Here is a 15781-nt window from a genome sequence, read left to right as displayed (position 1 = left end):
CAAGGGCACCCCACAGGGGACCCAGCACCCCAGGCAGACAGCAGACCCTTTGCCTCTCCTCACCCTCAGGATGTTCTGGGCCATCATGTTGGGGACCCTGGGCCTCCCCTCCCCTTTCCTCTCCCCCTCCCCTGCTGTAAGGAGAGAGATGGCATGTGCCAGTGGAAGCTGGGACGATAAGGAAATTGATTAATGAAGACCCTTGTAATCCTTGCAATGGGGATACTGGACACAGTGTGGCCATTCGACCGCCAGCAACATCTGCTTGTTGAGCCTTGCAGCCTCTCCACCAGTGATCAGACCAGACCCACCGAGTAGTCAGGCCGCGGAACTTCCCGTGGCACAGAGAAGAGCAAGACCCAGAACAAATGGGAAAGAGAAGTCAGCAGTGACCGGACTGTTAGTGCCGTGACCAGCCCCACACTAAGGCAGCACCTAACCCTGAGCTGGGGTCAACGAAGGCTTTCTGAAGGTGACGTCGGCTGGATTCTGAGTGTCCCATAGGGCAAGCAGTGGTTACCAAAAAAAAAGTGGGAAAGGCATTTCCAATGAAGAGAGCAACTTGTACAAAGGCTTGGAAACATGAAACCAACAAAAAAGAGAAACCCAAGGCGCGCAGCTTGACTGGGGCAGGCGGGACGCGGTGAGAGAGGTAGGCTGGAAACAGCCAGATGGCACAGCGCGAGGCTTGATTTGATTGTGGAAGGGACGTGGTCCCTGGCAGGTGACCGTGCCGCCTCCACCTCGGGCCTCACTGCCATCCAGTGTTGGCAGCTGTCTCCTTGGAGGCTGGGAGTGACCGAGGCTTGGGATTAGGGCTTTTGGCTCCCCAGCACCTATGTCAGTGCCTAGCGTATTTCTACTTGTTTAGAAAAATGATACCATCATTGCATTACAGTCGATGCTATTAAGTTTGAGTAATTAATTCCTAACGAAAAGAATGGGCCATTAAACATCTTTGAGTGAGGGACAAATCTCAGATCGTCACTTGAACGAGAGTGCGAGGACTGTGGGACAGACTCTGCACAGAGAATACTTTAGGACGTGATCACTAAACCTCAGAACAAGCCAGCTGAGCAGACCCTCTTCTCTTGGCCTCACAGAGAAGACTGAGGCTTCCGTGGATTTATTTGTCAAAGACCACATGGCAAGGAGGCGCCAGAGCTGGGACCCACACCTGATTGTGTCTGCTCCGGGGTGTCTGCCATCACCCCACATCAGCCTCCCCTCCCCTGTCTTGCCCCCCCCTGGAGTGGGTGGCACTCCACCTACCCAGGTCTGCCTGCCCCCACCAACCCATTCTCAGCACAGCGGCCAGAGTGGTTCTTCCTGTGGGCAGCCGTGACTATGTCACTGTCCAGACCAGACCCTGCCAAACCCTCACGGTCGTCTCCAAGGCTGCAGGACCCAGCCTCTGTGGCCTCCTCTTTCCTCCTTGCCCGTCACCCCCTGCTCTCCAGCCATCACACGGTCTGCTCTGTCAGCTTTGTGCCTGTCTCACCATTCTGCCTTTCTGCTCCATACCTTCTCTCAAGCTATTCTGGAACGTTCTCCCCCATGAGCCTAATCCTGCTCATTAGGTCTCCACTGAAATATTTCCTTCAGAATCTGCCCTTAATGTCCTCCATGAGATTAGGTGACCCTGCTGTACAAAGGGAATTTGAATTTTTTCTCACGTAATCCTCAAAAAGCCGTACAGGGTGGGGGTCCTATGAGGCCCATTTTGTAGGTGAGAAAATTAGATCTCGTCCACTCACTCAACACATAACTTTATGAGCATTGGCTGTGTGCTAGTCACACCTGTGACCTAAACAGAGACTTCTGCCCTTGTAGTGTTTATACTCATAGGAGGAAACATGGTGCATATGAAAAATAATAAGCAAATGTATATGTAACTTGTCACTGATAAGTGCCATGGTGGCCGGGCGGGGGGGGGGGTGGTTAAAATAGGAGGGATCAGGCTCCTGATGGGGAAGTGTGGTCAGAGGAACCTTCATTGAAAACATGGGATGTGAAGGAAGACAAAGCTGATGAGGGATTTTGCCCCAACAACGCATGAGCACCTGGCAGAAAGCAGCTAAAGCAAATGCCCTGGGCAGGAATGTGCCTGATTGTGGAGGCTGGTGTGGCCATTACACCCTGAGCCAGGGGTGAGAGAGTAGTGGGAGATGAGGTTAGAAAGGAAATGGGGGGGGGGGGGGGCACCTGGGTGGCTGAGTCCAGCTTCTGCTCAGGTCATGATCTCACGTTTGTGGGTTCAAGCCCCGAGTCGGGCTCTGTGCTGACAGCTCAGAGCCTGGAGCCTGCTTCAGATTCTGTGTCTCCCTCTCTCTCTGCCCCTCCCTCACTTGCACTCTCTCTGTCAAAAGCAAACATTAAAAAAAAAAAATCTCGTAAAAGAGAGGAAATGGGAACCAGCTCCTAGGCCGTCAGGGGGAACCTTGCAGAAACCCAGGGGTGGTGAGAAGTGACAAGATACTGCTTTTATCTTGGAGTGGGCACTAAGAGGATTTGCTTATGGGTCAGATAAAGAGTCAAGGTTGACCCCACAGTCTTGGCTTGAATAAATGGAAGGATGAAGTTGTCATTCGTTGAGATCGGGAAGTCTGAACCTAAGTTCAGTTTCTTTGGTTTTTTCGGGGTTTTTTGCGGGGGGAGGGGTTTATATGTAATGTATTGTTAAGTTAGCTAACATACAGTGTATACAGTGTGCTCTTGGTTTCGGGGGTAGGTTCCCTTGATTCATCGCTTACGTACCACACCTAGTGCTCATCCCAACAAGTGCCCTCCTCAATGCCCATCACCCATTTTCCCCTCTCCCCCACCCATCCCGGACCTAAGTGCTGAATAGCCTACTCGAGGATCCCAACTGGAATGTGGTGGAGTTGACCGCACTCCCGGGTCTGCCTGACTCCAGGGCACTTTCCACACTGCCACCTGCTTACAGCTGGGAACACAGGTGCATTGAGGAAAAAGTATCTGGAAGGAAATACTCCAAGAGTTGTAAGGTTGGGTGATTTTCTTCATAATTTTTCAAATTTTTTGTAAAGAATATTGCTTTAATTTTTTTAAAAGACAAACTTATACAATGAATACTTCTTTGTTTTTAAAAACAAAAGTTGGGGCGCCTGGGTGGCTCAGTCAGTTGGTTCGGGTCGTGGGATCGAGCCCCACATCAGGCTCTACCACACTGTGTGGAATCTGCTTAAGGTTCTCTTTCTCCCCCTCTGCCCCTCTCCCCCTTGCGCTCTCACTCTCTCTCTCAAATAAAGAATAAAATAGGGGCGCCTGGGTGGCTCAGTGGGTTAAGCGTCTGACTTCGGCTCAGGTCTGATCTCATTGTTTGTGAGTTTGAGCCCCACGTCAGGCTCTGAGCTGGCAGCACAGAACCCGCTTCAGATTCTGTGTCTCCCTCTCTCTCTGACCCTCCCCTGCTCACACTCTGTCTCTGTCTCTGTCTCTCTCTCTCTCTCAAAAATAAACATTAAAAAAAAATTTTTTAAAGAAGAAAATAAAAAGTATTTCAAATAGGATAGAAGTGGAAAATGTTAAAGTCCCCATTCTTTCCCTGCCCTCAAAATCACTGGACAATTTAGTCTATATCCTGCTGGGCATTTTCTATGAATATACGAACATGTATATAAACTTTATTTTTTTATGCAACTAGAATCCTAGTCATATCTTTCTGTAAATTGCCCTTTTCATTTAAATATATTGTGGACCTCTTTCCATATCAGTACCTCATCTCCCCCCCCCCCCCCCCCCGGGCAAAACGGTGTTTTTATTTTTTTTTTTAACATTTATTTATTTTTGAGACAGAGAGAGACAGAGCATGAACGGGGGAGGGGCAGAGAGAGAGGGAGACACAGAACCGGAAGCAGGCTCCAGGCTCTGAGCTGTCAGCCCAGAGCCCGACGTGGGGCTCGAACTCACAGACCGTGAGATCGTGACCCGAGCTGAAGTCGGACGCTCAACCGACTGAGCCACCCAGGTGCCCCAAACGGTGTTTTTATTAAACAAAGCACAGGGACAGGACCTGTGGGCAGGAAGAGCTCCAGTATCTCATTTAAACTGCTACACACTCTACTGCTACAGATGTCCCATAATTTTGTTAAATGGTTATCAATACAACTTTTTTTACTAAAGAGAAAAATGAATGCACATTATAGATAAAAATAATTAACTCTAGGGGCACCCGGGTGGCTCAGTTACACGTCCGACTTTGGCTCAGGTCATGATCTCGCAGTTTGGTTCGTGGGTTCAAGCCCCGCGTCAGGCTCCACACTGTTCTTGCAGAGTCTGCCTGGGATGGTCTCTCCCTCCCTCTCTCTGCCACCTGCGTGCAGGTGCATGCGCGCTCTCTCTCTCTCTCTCTCTCTCTCAAAATAAATAAATAAACTTAAAAAAATAATTACGTAAGTCTTGAAGGTACAAAACAAGGGATCAGCCTTCCTCACTCCTCTCCCCAGCCCTAGTTTCATTCCTGAAGCTTCCGGTTGTAGTTTTTTCCAGGCTGGAAGCATCGCAGCTTCAAACAACGGGTTGCACTTTTAATAGACAATACCTGGTGACCCAGGTGTGGGGTTTAATCAGTTTATGTGACCTCCCACCTGTACCTCCTGCTTTCCTTAGATATATTATTACTTTTCATGTTTCTGGAACTCCCTCATGACTTCAGACACCCTTAAACATCTCTGACTTGACTTAAGGCTTTAGGCAGTACCTACTGATTGCCCTCCAAGAAGAATGAGGACATTAGCTCACTTCCCTAGATTCCCCCTCCTCCCTCCTCCCAACTATTTTCTGTATTTCACGTTGTCGTGGTTTGCAATAGTTCCTGTCCTATTAGTACAGTTAAGTCTTCGTTCCAGAAATTGAAAACCGATAAACAGCACTTCAGTTGTATGTTTATGAAACATCTTTCCAGCACCAATTTCAAATAAGATTTTTTCCTAATTTCTTCTTTACCTCCTTCACTTTGGGGCTCGCTCTCAGCTGCTGTTGTTTCTTGTACAGCCTGCTCGTCTTTTTCTTTGGTGAGTATTCCCTCGTGAGAGTTTTTTCACACAGGATTAGAACCTCTCTGATGCTTGTATATCTGAAAATATCTTTTACGCCCACTTGCAAGTTTTAACTTTGCCTGGCATGGACTTCTTTATAAAGAAAAAAATTGTTTTCCCCGGAAACCTGAAGACATTTTTCCTAGTTTTGTATTAACCGCTTGTTAAAGGAGGAGGGGTTGTACTGGCCACTGTTGAGGCTCTGCAAATAGGTTTCTGTACCAAATTACTCTGATATTTGCCCTGTTCATCACGTTGATTTTTTATTTGTAGACTCTGAACTCAAAACCTGTCCAAGCTTCCCTTGGGAAGAACAACCTTTGACTCAAATATCTTGATTTTAAGAAGAACGTGGATTTGTTTTTTGTTTGTTTTAAGAAAATGTGGTTTTCTAAGTTCTGACTTCTCCATCAGTCTGATACCATCTGCCTACTATTTTTTGGAATTCTTACTTTTAAAAATACTTTGGAGGTGCCTGGGTGGCTCAGTCAGTTAAGCATCTGACTCTTGATTTCAGCTCAGGTCTTGATCTCATGGTTCATGAGTTCGAGCCCCACATCAGGGTTCTGTCTCTCTCTGTCTCTCTCTGCCCTTCCCCCATTCTTGCTCTGTCTCTCGCTCGCTCTCTGAAAACAAATTTAATAATAATAATAATAATACTTTGGGGGTGGAGGCACCTGGCTGGCTCAGTCAGTAGAATGTGCAACTCTTTTTTTTTTTTTTTTTTTTTAAGTTTATTTAGATTGAAAGTGAGAGCAAGCAGGGTAGGTACAGAGAGGGGAGAGAGAGAAGCCCAAGCAGAGCCTGATGTGGGGCTCAAACTAACAAACCGTGAGATCATGACCTGAGCCGAAATCACGGTCACATGGTTGGGGCACCTGGGTGGCTCAGTCGGTTAAGTGTCCAACTTCAGCTCAGGTCGTGATCTCACGGCTCGTGATTCCAGCCCCCATTGGACTCTGTGCTGACAGCTCAGAGCCTGGAGCCTGCTTCGGATTCTGTGTCTCCCTCTCTCTGCTCTTCCCCCACCCATGCTCTCTCTGTCTCCTTCAAAAATAAATAAACATAAAAAAAAAAAAAAAGTAGTGCTATTCCCGTTTTTCTTCCAACTGGACTCTAGATTTTTTTTGGAAAATTCCCATCCCTCAATGTTGGTTGCAGATCTTATTGTACCTCAATGAATAAAATTGACAACAATGTGTATGAAGAATATGTGTTAACATAAAACAGAGAAAAAGCTGGTTGAGGTCTCAATGAAACCTAGAATCTGGGATCAAAAGTAAGCTGTGCACATCCAGCACCACTGACGAGGAAGAAACCCCGGTGTCCGTGCGCATTCCAGTTTCTAGAACAAGTGCTATAACGTGGCTGAAAGATGTCACAGGTTCTCAACATTCCCAGTGTTGACAACCTGGCACTTTAGACCACCATCCTCTTCTTCCACGCGTGACTCATCTCCCCTTAAGCCGTTTACCCCAGGCTGATCTAAAGACTTGCCATTTCTTGGGGCGCCTGGGTGACGCAGTCGGTTAAGCGTCCGACTTCAGCCAGGTCACGATCTCGCGGTCCGTGAGTTCGAGCCCCGCGTCAGGCTCTGGGCTGATGGCTCGGAGCCTGGAGCCTGTTTCCGATTCTGTGTCTCCCTCTCTCTCTGCCCCTCCCCCGTTCATGCTCTGTCTCTCTCTGTCCCAAAAATAAATAAAAAACGTTGAAAAAAAAAAATAAATAAAGACTTGCCATTTCTTAAGTACATCATGCCGGACGGTTTGTAACAATGAAAGGGTTAAGTCCAAAACTTCTTTCAAATCAATAAGAACAAAAGTAAACACCCTAGGGGCACCTGGGTGGTTCAGTGAGTTAAGCATCCAACTCTTGATTTGGCTCAGGTCATGATCTCAGGTCGGTCATGAGATCGAGCCCCGTGGAGGTGTCCACACTGAGCGTGGAGCCTGCTTGGGATTTTCTGTCTCCCTCTCTTTCAAAATAAATAAACATTAAGAAAAGAAAGCACATACCCTAATTGAAAGCTGTGCATGGACACAAATAGGCAATTTACAAAATAGGATACACAAATTCCAATAAAAATGTGGAAGATACTCAGCCTCACTATCAAAGAAACGCAAATCAAAAAAAGAAAAAGAAATGCAAATTGAAACAACAATGAGGTACTGTTAAGTTTGACTATCAAATTGGCAAAAATCGTGTGTTAAGATGGGGAAGTGCATGCTCATAATTGTTAATGGGGATATAAGCTGGTTCTACCTTTCTGGAGGAATGTTTGCAGTATCTATCAAAAGCCTTAAAACATGCTTTATCTGTGACCTAGAGATAGATATTTAGGAATTTATACAAAGGAAACAATTGGACAAATATTTTAAAAATTTATGGACAAAGATTCAACACCGCCTCATTACTAATGCTAAAAAGTTGGAAAAAACCCAAAATACACACACCCACACCCGCACAAACACCTACATAGACTTCAGTCTTGCTCAAGTGAATTTGGAGACTATCTGTATCACCTGGGGACATTTTAGAAACACTCTTAGGTCCCACCGCAGACCTACTGAAACAATTTTTATTCTGACAGCTCCTTAGGGTATTTGTATGAGCATTAAGATTCGAGAAGCCCATGGGGCACCTGGTTGGCTCAGTCGGTTAAGCGTCCAACTTCGGCTGGGGTCATGATGGCGAGGTTCATGGGTTGGAGCCCCGTCTCGGGCTCTGTGCTGACATCTCAGAGCCTGGAGCCTGTTTCAGATTCTGTGTGTCTACCCCTTCCCTGCTCATGCTTTGTCTCTCAAAAATAAGTAAATGTAAAAAAAAAAAAAAAAAAAAAAAATTCAAGAAGCCCAGGCAAGGATATACATCAAAATGTTAGTAGTGATTTTCTGGGTAGTGATGCTCCCTATGTTAACTGCATTTGCTAGTTTTTCTACCTCTGACACGCACTGTTTTCATAAGAATGTGTCAATTGTAGAACGCACCATGCCGTGGTGAAACATGCCTGGACACCCTTCTGGGCACACCTCATCCAAGACCAAGGAAATTTCCTCTAGGAAATCCCAATCTTAGCCCCTTCCTTCTCCACCCCCAACTAGAACGGCCTCACATCCAGCTGTGTTGTTAGTCCAGTAACCATAGCGCTGTGCTGAAATTATTACCCTTGCTTCTTCAGCTGTTCACAAACTAAAATAGGAAAAAATACCAAAGAAATTATCCAGGCTGCCGCGCAGAAAAGAGATGCAAATTGACATTATAATTATGGCCTGATTCATCTGTCTCCTCCAGTGGACTGTGAACTTCTCAAAGGCAAGGACCGTGTCTCACTTGCCTCCTAGCTTACTCAGTCTGGCCCAGAGTAGGGACTCAATCAATGTTGGCTAAATGGATGAAGGGGAAGGTGTTTGCGCTGGCCCTGAGGCAAGAAGTAAATCTGGGCAGGAGGAACTCTGGCTGGGGCTGCCAGAGTACTCAGTCCTCAGTATCTCCCCTCCCAGCCCTTCCTTCTGCTCCCATCAGGAGCGCACCCCCTAGTCAGCTCCTAGAGGGACTTCCCACCCTTCAGCCACCTCAGCTAAGAAAGGACCTGCATCCACCACGCCAGACTCAACCTTCTCCCTGATGAGCTGCTTTTCTCCCCTCCCCCACACTAATGGTAGGAATGGCTGAAATGGAGATGTGCCCAGCAACAGTAGTTTTTTTCATAAACAAACAAATAAATAAGTAAATAGGGGTCACCCGGGACCTGAACTGGACTTCGACCGGCAGAGAGGTTTTTGGCCCCGGAACTAGGGTGCTCCTCAACCACCTTGTGTCCCAAACCCCTTTCCAGGGATGGTCTTTTCCAGCCTCATCTCAGAGCAGTCTCTGCAGTTACTCCTGTCTGAGCTTCTGCGTGGTCCTGAAGATTTAAATCCAACAAACATGGCATACATTTTCTTTCTTTTTTTTTTTTTTAACGTTTATTTTGGGGAGAGCGCAAGCGGTGGCAAGGCAGGGAGAGGGGACAGAGGATCTGAAGCGGGCTCTGCGCTGACAGGCTGATGGCAGAGATCCTGATGCCGGTTCCAACTCATGAACCGATAGATCATGACCCAAGCCAAAATCGGACACTCAACCGACTGAGCCACCCAGGTGCCGCCACACACTTTTTTTTTTTTTTTAAGTTTATTTATTTATTTTGAGAGACAAAGGGAGAGAGAATCCCAAGCAGGCTCTGCACCGTCAGCGCAGGGCCAGATGCAGGGCTCGAACTCACGAACAGTGAGATCATGACCTGAGTGCCCGGAGTCAGATGTTTAACCTACTGAGCCACCCGGGAGCCCCATGGTACACACTTATCAAGTGCTGTAATATTACCTGCTAGTTACCAACCACTTAAATTAACAAGCACTCTACCTGTGTTGTTAAAATTTAATTCCCCCAACAGCCCTGGACCGTTGGTTGTATTATTATCTCCTTTCGCAGAAGACTAAGATTCAGAGAGGTCAAGCAAGTCACTCTAAGGCACACAGGAAAGGAGCAGAACCTAGATATAAACCCGGATGTGTGTGACCCCAGAGCCTGAATGCTTAAACTACTGTACAAATTACAATCCATGAGGCTTCGTTTATCCATTCTTCCCACAAATAATATTCCAGGAGTGTTAACCGAGCACTTGCTATGAACCAGGCTTTGTACAAAGTGATGGGATTCGATGGTGGCAAAACAAAGTCCCTCCCCTGAGAAGCCTCATTTGGTGGGAAACAGACATCAATCACAGAAATCTCACGTACATAATTACAAACTCTCCTGGATGCTCTGTGGGCAAAGTACCAAATAAAAAGGAAGCAGCACAGGACTAGGATTCAGAAAGGCTTCTGGAAGGAAGTGGACTTTAGGAAAGACCCTGAGGAGGGAGGGAACGTAGCTCCTTCAAGGAGTATTTTAGAAAAACAGGACAAAGGCCAACATGGCTGGAGCCCAGAGAGCACCAGAGAGTGGTGCAGGGCTGGGGAGAGAGTGGGCAGGGGCTAGATCACTGAAGGCCTGGTAGGCCAAGGTAGGGAACTTGGGAATATTTAAAGGATTTTTAGTAGAGTGGTGAATTCAGGCTTGCTTTTTGTCTTTTTTATTTTATTTTATTTTTTATTAAAATAATTTTTTTAATGTTTATTTATTTTGAGAGAGAGACACAGAGCCCGAGCTGGGATGAGGCAGAGAGAGGAGACATGCCAATTCACAAGCCATGAAATCATGATCTGAACTGAAGTCCTACGCTCAACCCTCAACCGACTGAGCCACGCAGACGCCCCCAGGCTTGCTTTTTGGAAAGATCTCTCTGGCTGCCATTTGGAGAACAGATTGGAAGGGGCAACAGTTACCGTGGTGCGTGCAGGTAAATGGTGATGGTGATGTAGGATGGTAATGACAGGAGAGGGAAGAAGAGGGGGAAGGGGGATATCATTTTGAAACTAAGGTCAGTAGGATTGAATGTGGGCTATGAAAGAAGAATCAAGAATGCCTGGGGGGTGCCTGGGTTAAGCGTCTGACTTCAGCTCAGGTGATGATCTCATGGCTTGTGGGTTCGAGCCCCGCCTCAGGTTCTGTGCTGACAGCTCAGAGCCTGGATCCTGCTTCGGATTCTGTGTCTCCCTGTCTCTCTGCCCCTCCCCCGCTCATGCTCTGTTTCTCTCTCCCCTCTCTCTCTCTCGAAAATAAATAAACATTAAAAAATTTTTAATCTGTAAATAAAAGAATGCACAAATGGGTAGAATTTGAGCCGAGTGTTCTTTGTTTTGTTGTTTTTTTAGTTTTGAGAGAGAGGGAACGGTGTAGGGACAGAGCGAGAGAAAGACAGAGATTGGAAGTAGGCTCTATGGGGACAGCAGAGAGACCAATGCGGGGCTTGAACTCATGAACCACGAGATCATGACCTGAGTCGAAGTCAGACACCTAACCGGCTGAGTCACCCAGGCGCCCCATTGAGTCAAGTCTTGAAGAATGGATGGGATTTGGCCTTGAGATGAAGACATTTTAGAGCCTGAGATCAAAACAAAACCCAAATACAACAGCTGGTGGAAACAAATAAAGGACCAAATGTGATGCAGAAGTGACCCACGGGTCGCCTGGCGTCGCTGTTCACCAAGGCCCTCTGTGCCTTTGCCTCTAATGCTGAGCCGTCCTCTGCTGAGCAGGAAAGTAAGTCAGGGCGACAAAGAAAAAGTACGTTTTTATTAAACAGAGGAATCCAGAGTGTATTCATGGGTATGTGCGTGTCTGCCTCTAAGCATTTTTATATTTGTATTTCTATGTTTCATAGGCTAGAAGGCCCTGGTCTTTCCAATTGACCTTGCCCGCAAGGCTGAATTCTCTTCTCATTTACATGGACTAACCTGACTGCAGAACCCCACCCAACCCCCAGCGGGCCAGGCTGAGCTCGGGTCAGGCAAAGCATTCCTGTTGCTTGCGGATCATGGCTTACTTTTCCGAGCAGCTAGTGTCAGGCTCTTTGCCCAGAGCCTCTCGAAGCTCCAGAGAGAGATGTTTAAGTTGAGTAGGTAGTGCCCACAGGCAAGGGTTGGAATGTGGCTGACCCAGAGGTGAAAACCGAAAGCATTATTTATTACCATACAAACAGTCCTTCCTGTTTGTTCACTCATTTCGTTCATCACTCATTCGTTTATTCAACAAATAGCCTCAGGTCTGGTGTTCAAGTTGCTGAGACTCTGCATCCCAATTCCCTGAGCTCTACAGTGGGGACAGTAATAATGCCTTTTTCCAAAGTTCATTGGGAGGATGAAATTAGGGGATGTCATTCATTCACTCAACAAATATGTAGCACAAAGAGCTGGGGCTGTCCTAAGTGCTCGGGATAGTGGTGAACAAAACACAGATCCCTGCCCTCATGGAGCGGACATTCTAACAGGGAAAGCGGAAAGAAAAATAAGCAAATAAAGCACGTCGTGGTGGGCAGAGAAGTCCTCACTGGGGAGGCCATATGTCAGCAAGGCCCTGAAGCGGGTAAAGGAGCAAGCCATCAACACTTGGGAGAATGGGGGAACTGGAGCAGTGAGCTGGGAGAGCACTTACACAGGACTGGGGGCAGGGGAACGTCGTAAGTCATCAGAGGACTTGGCTTCCCTCCAGAATGAGACGGGCAGCCATCTGATGTTTCTAAGAGGAGCAACGTGATCTATCTGGTTCTAGTATTAAAGAATCACTCTGTCGGCTGGGTTGAGGAGACTGTAGTGGGCAGGGGCAGAGGCAAGGAGAATTATCCTGATCAGGCTGATATAAATGTTAATGTCAATGCACCGAAAGCACAATTCATGAAAGAAAATAATTCAATAAGTTAGACCTCATCAAAATTAAAAAACATTTGCGGGGTACCTGGGTGGCTCGGTCGGTTAAGCCTCCGACTCTGGAGTTTGGTTCAGGTCATGATCTCACGGTTTATGAGACCAAGCCCTGCATTGAGCTCTGTGCGGGCAGTGTGGAGCCTGCTTGGGATTCTCTCTCTCCCTCTCTCTCTGCCCCTCCCCCACTGGCACATGGGATATCTCTTCCTCCTAGAATAGATAAACTTAAAAGAATTAAAAACGTTTGCACTTCAAAAGACCCTATGAAGATGAAAAGACAAGCCACAGAGTGAGAGAAAATATTTACAAAGCCAAATCTGATAAAGGACTTGTATCCAGAATATGTAAAGAACTCTTACAAGTCAATGTTTAAAGAACTCTTACAAGTCAATGTTAAGACAATTCAATTAAAAAGTGGACAAAAGGAAAAAAATGGATAAAAGATTTAAATAGATATTTCACCAAAGAAGACATGTGAATGACTAATAAGCAAATAAAAAGATATTCAACATCATCCATCATTAGAAATATGCAAATTAAATCCCCAAGGAGATACCACATCACACTCATTAGAATGGCTCTAATCAGAAAGATGGACAATAACAAATGTTGACAAGGATGTGGAGAAATGGGGCCCCTCATCTATTGTCAATGGAAATATAAAATGTACAACCATTTTGGAAAAGTTTGGCAGTTTCTTAAAAGATAACAAATTTACTATATGACACAGACATTCCGCCCTTTATCTACCAAAAGAAATCAAAACATACGTTCACACAAAGATTTGCACATAAATGTTTATAGAATCCCTATTCATGATACCTAAAAAGTGGAAATGACCCAAATGTCAATCAATACTGTAATCTAACTCAGAGGGTTCACTCCTTGGAGTGCATCAAATTGAACACAACCCAAGGAAATGTAGAAAGCAAAGAAATTTGTATTGCTTGTTACAAGTAAGGAGACAGGGAGAGAGTGCTTTAGGCACTGAAGGGGTTAGCAGGAGGATTTTTTATTCAGTATAAAATTTTTTTTTAACGTTTATTTATTTTTGAGACAGAGAGAGACAGAGCATGAACGGGGGAGGGTCAGAGAGAGAGGGAGACACAGAATCTGAAACAGGCTCCAGACTCTGAGCCATCAGCACAGAGCCTGACGTGGGGCTTGAACTCACGAACCTCGAGATCATGACCTGAGCCGAAGTTGGACACAACCGACTGAGCCACCAAGGCGCCCCTCATTCAGTATCATAGGGGATGGGGGTGGGGAGCTTGCCTAGACACTTCCGATTCAATTGTGCATTCCTCCTAACATGTCAACACACTAATGCATACGTCTGTTTTAAAAAATGACCGTAAACTCCACATATAGGAGAAGATCTTAGTATCGTAATGAGCCAAAGGTAACCTGAGGACAACTAGGGGTTTCGGGACATCTGCACAGGTCTGAAGTTCTGATCCATCCGAAACTGGCTGGCATAAGAGGCTATCACGTGTGACACACCTAGCAAGGGGTTATCAGGTGACAAAACTATTTGGGTGTCTCCTGGGCTGGAGAATTGTTGGTTCTGCAAAACAAAACACATTTCTTCCCTGCTTTTGTCCCTCCCCCTCCTCCTTTCCGCAGAATAACTTCCCATGGCATCCTAGCTAACAATACTACCATGGGAGGGCCCCCAGCTGGCTCAGTCAGTAGAGCATACAACTCTTGTTTTCTCCGGGTTGTGAGCTCGAGCCCCACGTCGGCTGTAGAGATGCTTTAAAAAAAAAAAAAAAAACTACAATGGGATACTATTCAACATTAAAAAAGGAAAGAAATACTGATGCATGCTATAACAGGGATGAATCTCAAATAAAAATTATGCTAAGTGAAAAAAGCCAGGGGCATGTGGCTGGCTCAGTGGGTGGAGCATGAGACTCTTGATCTTGGGGTTGTGTGTTCAAGTCCCACCATTGGGTACACAAATTACTTAAAAATAAAATCTTAAGGGGTGCCTGGGTGGCTCAGTCGGTTAAGTGTCTGACTTTAGCTCAGGTCACGATCTCACCGTTCATGAGTTTGAGCCCTGTGTTGGGTTCTGTGTGAATGGCTCAGAGCCCACTTTGGATCCTCTGTCTCCCTCTCTGCCCCTCCCCTACTCTTGCTCTCTCTCTCTCTCTCTCTCTCAATAGTAAATAAACATTAAAAATAACATTAAAAGCAAATAAACCTTAAAAATTGTTTTTATTATTTATTTATTTTTAAAAGTATATTTATTTTGAGAGAGAGAGAGAGAGCATGAGAGGAAAGGGGCAGAGAGAGGGGGAGAGAACCCCAAACAGGTTCCATACTGTCAGCGCAGAGCCCTATGCAGAGCTCCAACTCATGAACTGTGAGATCATGACCTGAGCTATATTAAGAGTTGGACCCAAGAGCCCCAATAAAGTTGTTTTTTTTAAAAAAGAACAATGTCAATGACAATGTAAATAATTTATGTGTATATAAAGCATTTAGCAGAGCATCTGGAACATAATAAGCACCCAATAAATGTTAATTTTTTTTTTAAGGTAAAGTCTAGTGGCACCTGGGTGGTTCAGTCAGTTGGGTTGAGCATCCAACTTCGGCTCAGGTCATGATCTCACGGTCCGTAGGTTCGAGCCCCGCGTCAGGCTCTGTGCTGACGGCTCAGAGCCTGGAGCCTGCTTCGGATTCTGTGTCTCCCTCTCTCTCTGCCCCTTCCCCTCTCGCACTCTGTCTCCCTCTCTCTCAAAAATAAATAAACATTAAAAAAAAAAAATTAGGGGCGCCTGGGTGGCGCAGTCGGTTAAGCGTCCGACTTCAGCCAGGTCACGATCTCGCGGTCCGTGAGTTCGAGCCCCGCGTCAGGCTCTGGGCCAATGGCTCGGAGCCTGGAGCCTGTTTCCGATTCTGTGTCTCCCTCTCTCTCTGCCCCTCCCCCGTTCATGCTCTGTCTCTCTCTGTCCCAAAAATAAATAAAAAACGTTGAAAAAATTAAAAAAAAAAAATTAAAGTCTGCACCCAGTGTAGGGCTCAAACTCACATCCCCAAGATCCAGAGTTGCATGCTCTATCAACTAAGCCTGCCAGGCACCTCAATATTAACCTTTTAAGCTGATAATGTTACCATTATCATTCCCGATGGAGTACTTACTATGTGTTGGGCACCGTGCTGAGTGCTGGATAAAGTGAAGCTCCAAGGAAGAATCCTTGAGCTAGAAGGTCACAAACTTTATGCCATGAAGACGGACTTTAATGTTCAGATCCTACTGCCACTGCTAGCAAGTGACTCTTACATCCGTTCACCCGTTTTTTTGCCTTCATAGTAAGCACAGCTTCTGTGATTTTATTTATTTATGAGAACACCTGTTTCATGTCTGTC

This window comes from Neofelis nebulosa, chromosome 2, assembly GCF_028018385.1.
Source record: "Neofelis nebulosa isolate mNeoNeb1 chromosome 2, mNeoNeb1.pri, whole genome shotgun sequence".
NCBI lineage: Eukaryota > Metazoa > Chordata > Mammalia > Carnivora > Felidae > Neofelis > Neofelis nebulosa.
This window is presented reverse-complemented; position numbering follows the sequence as displayed.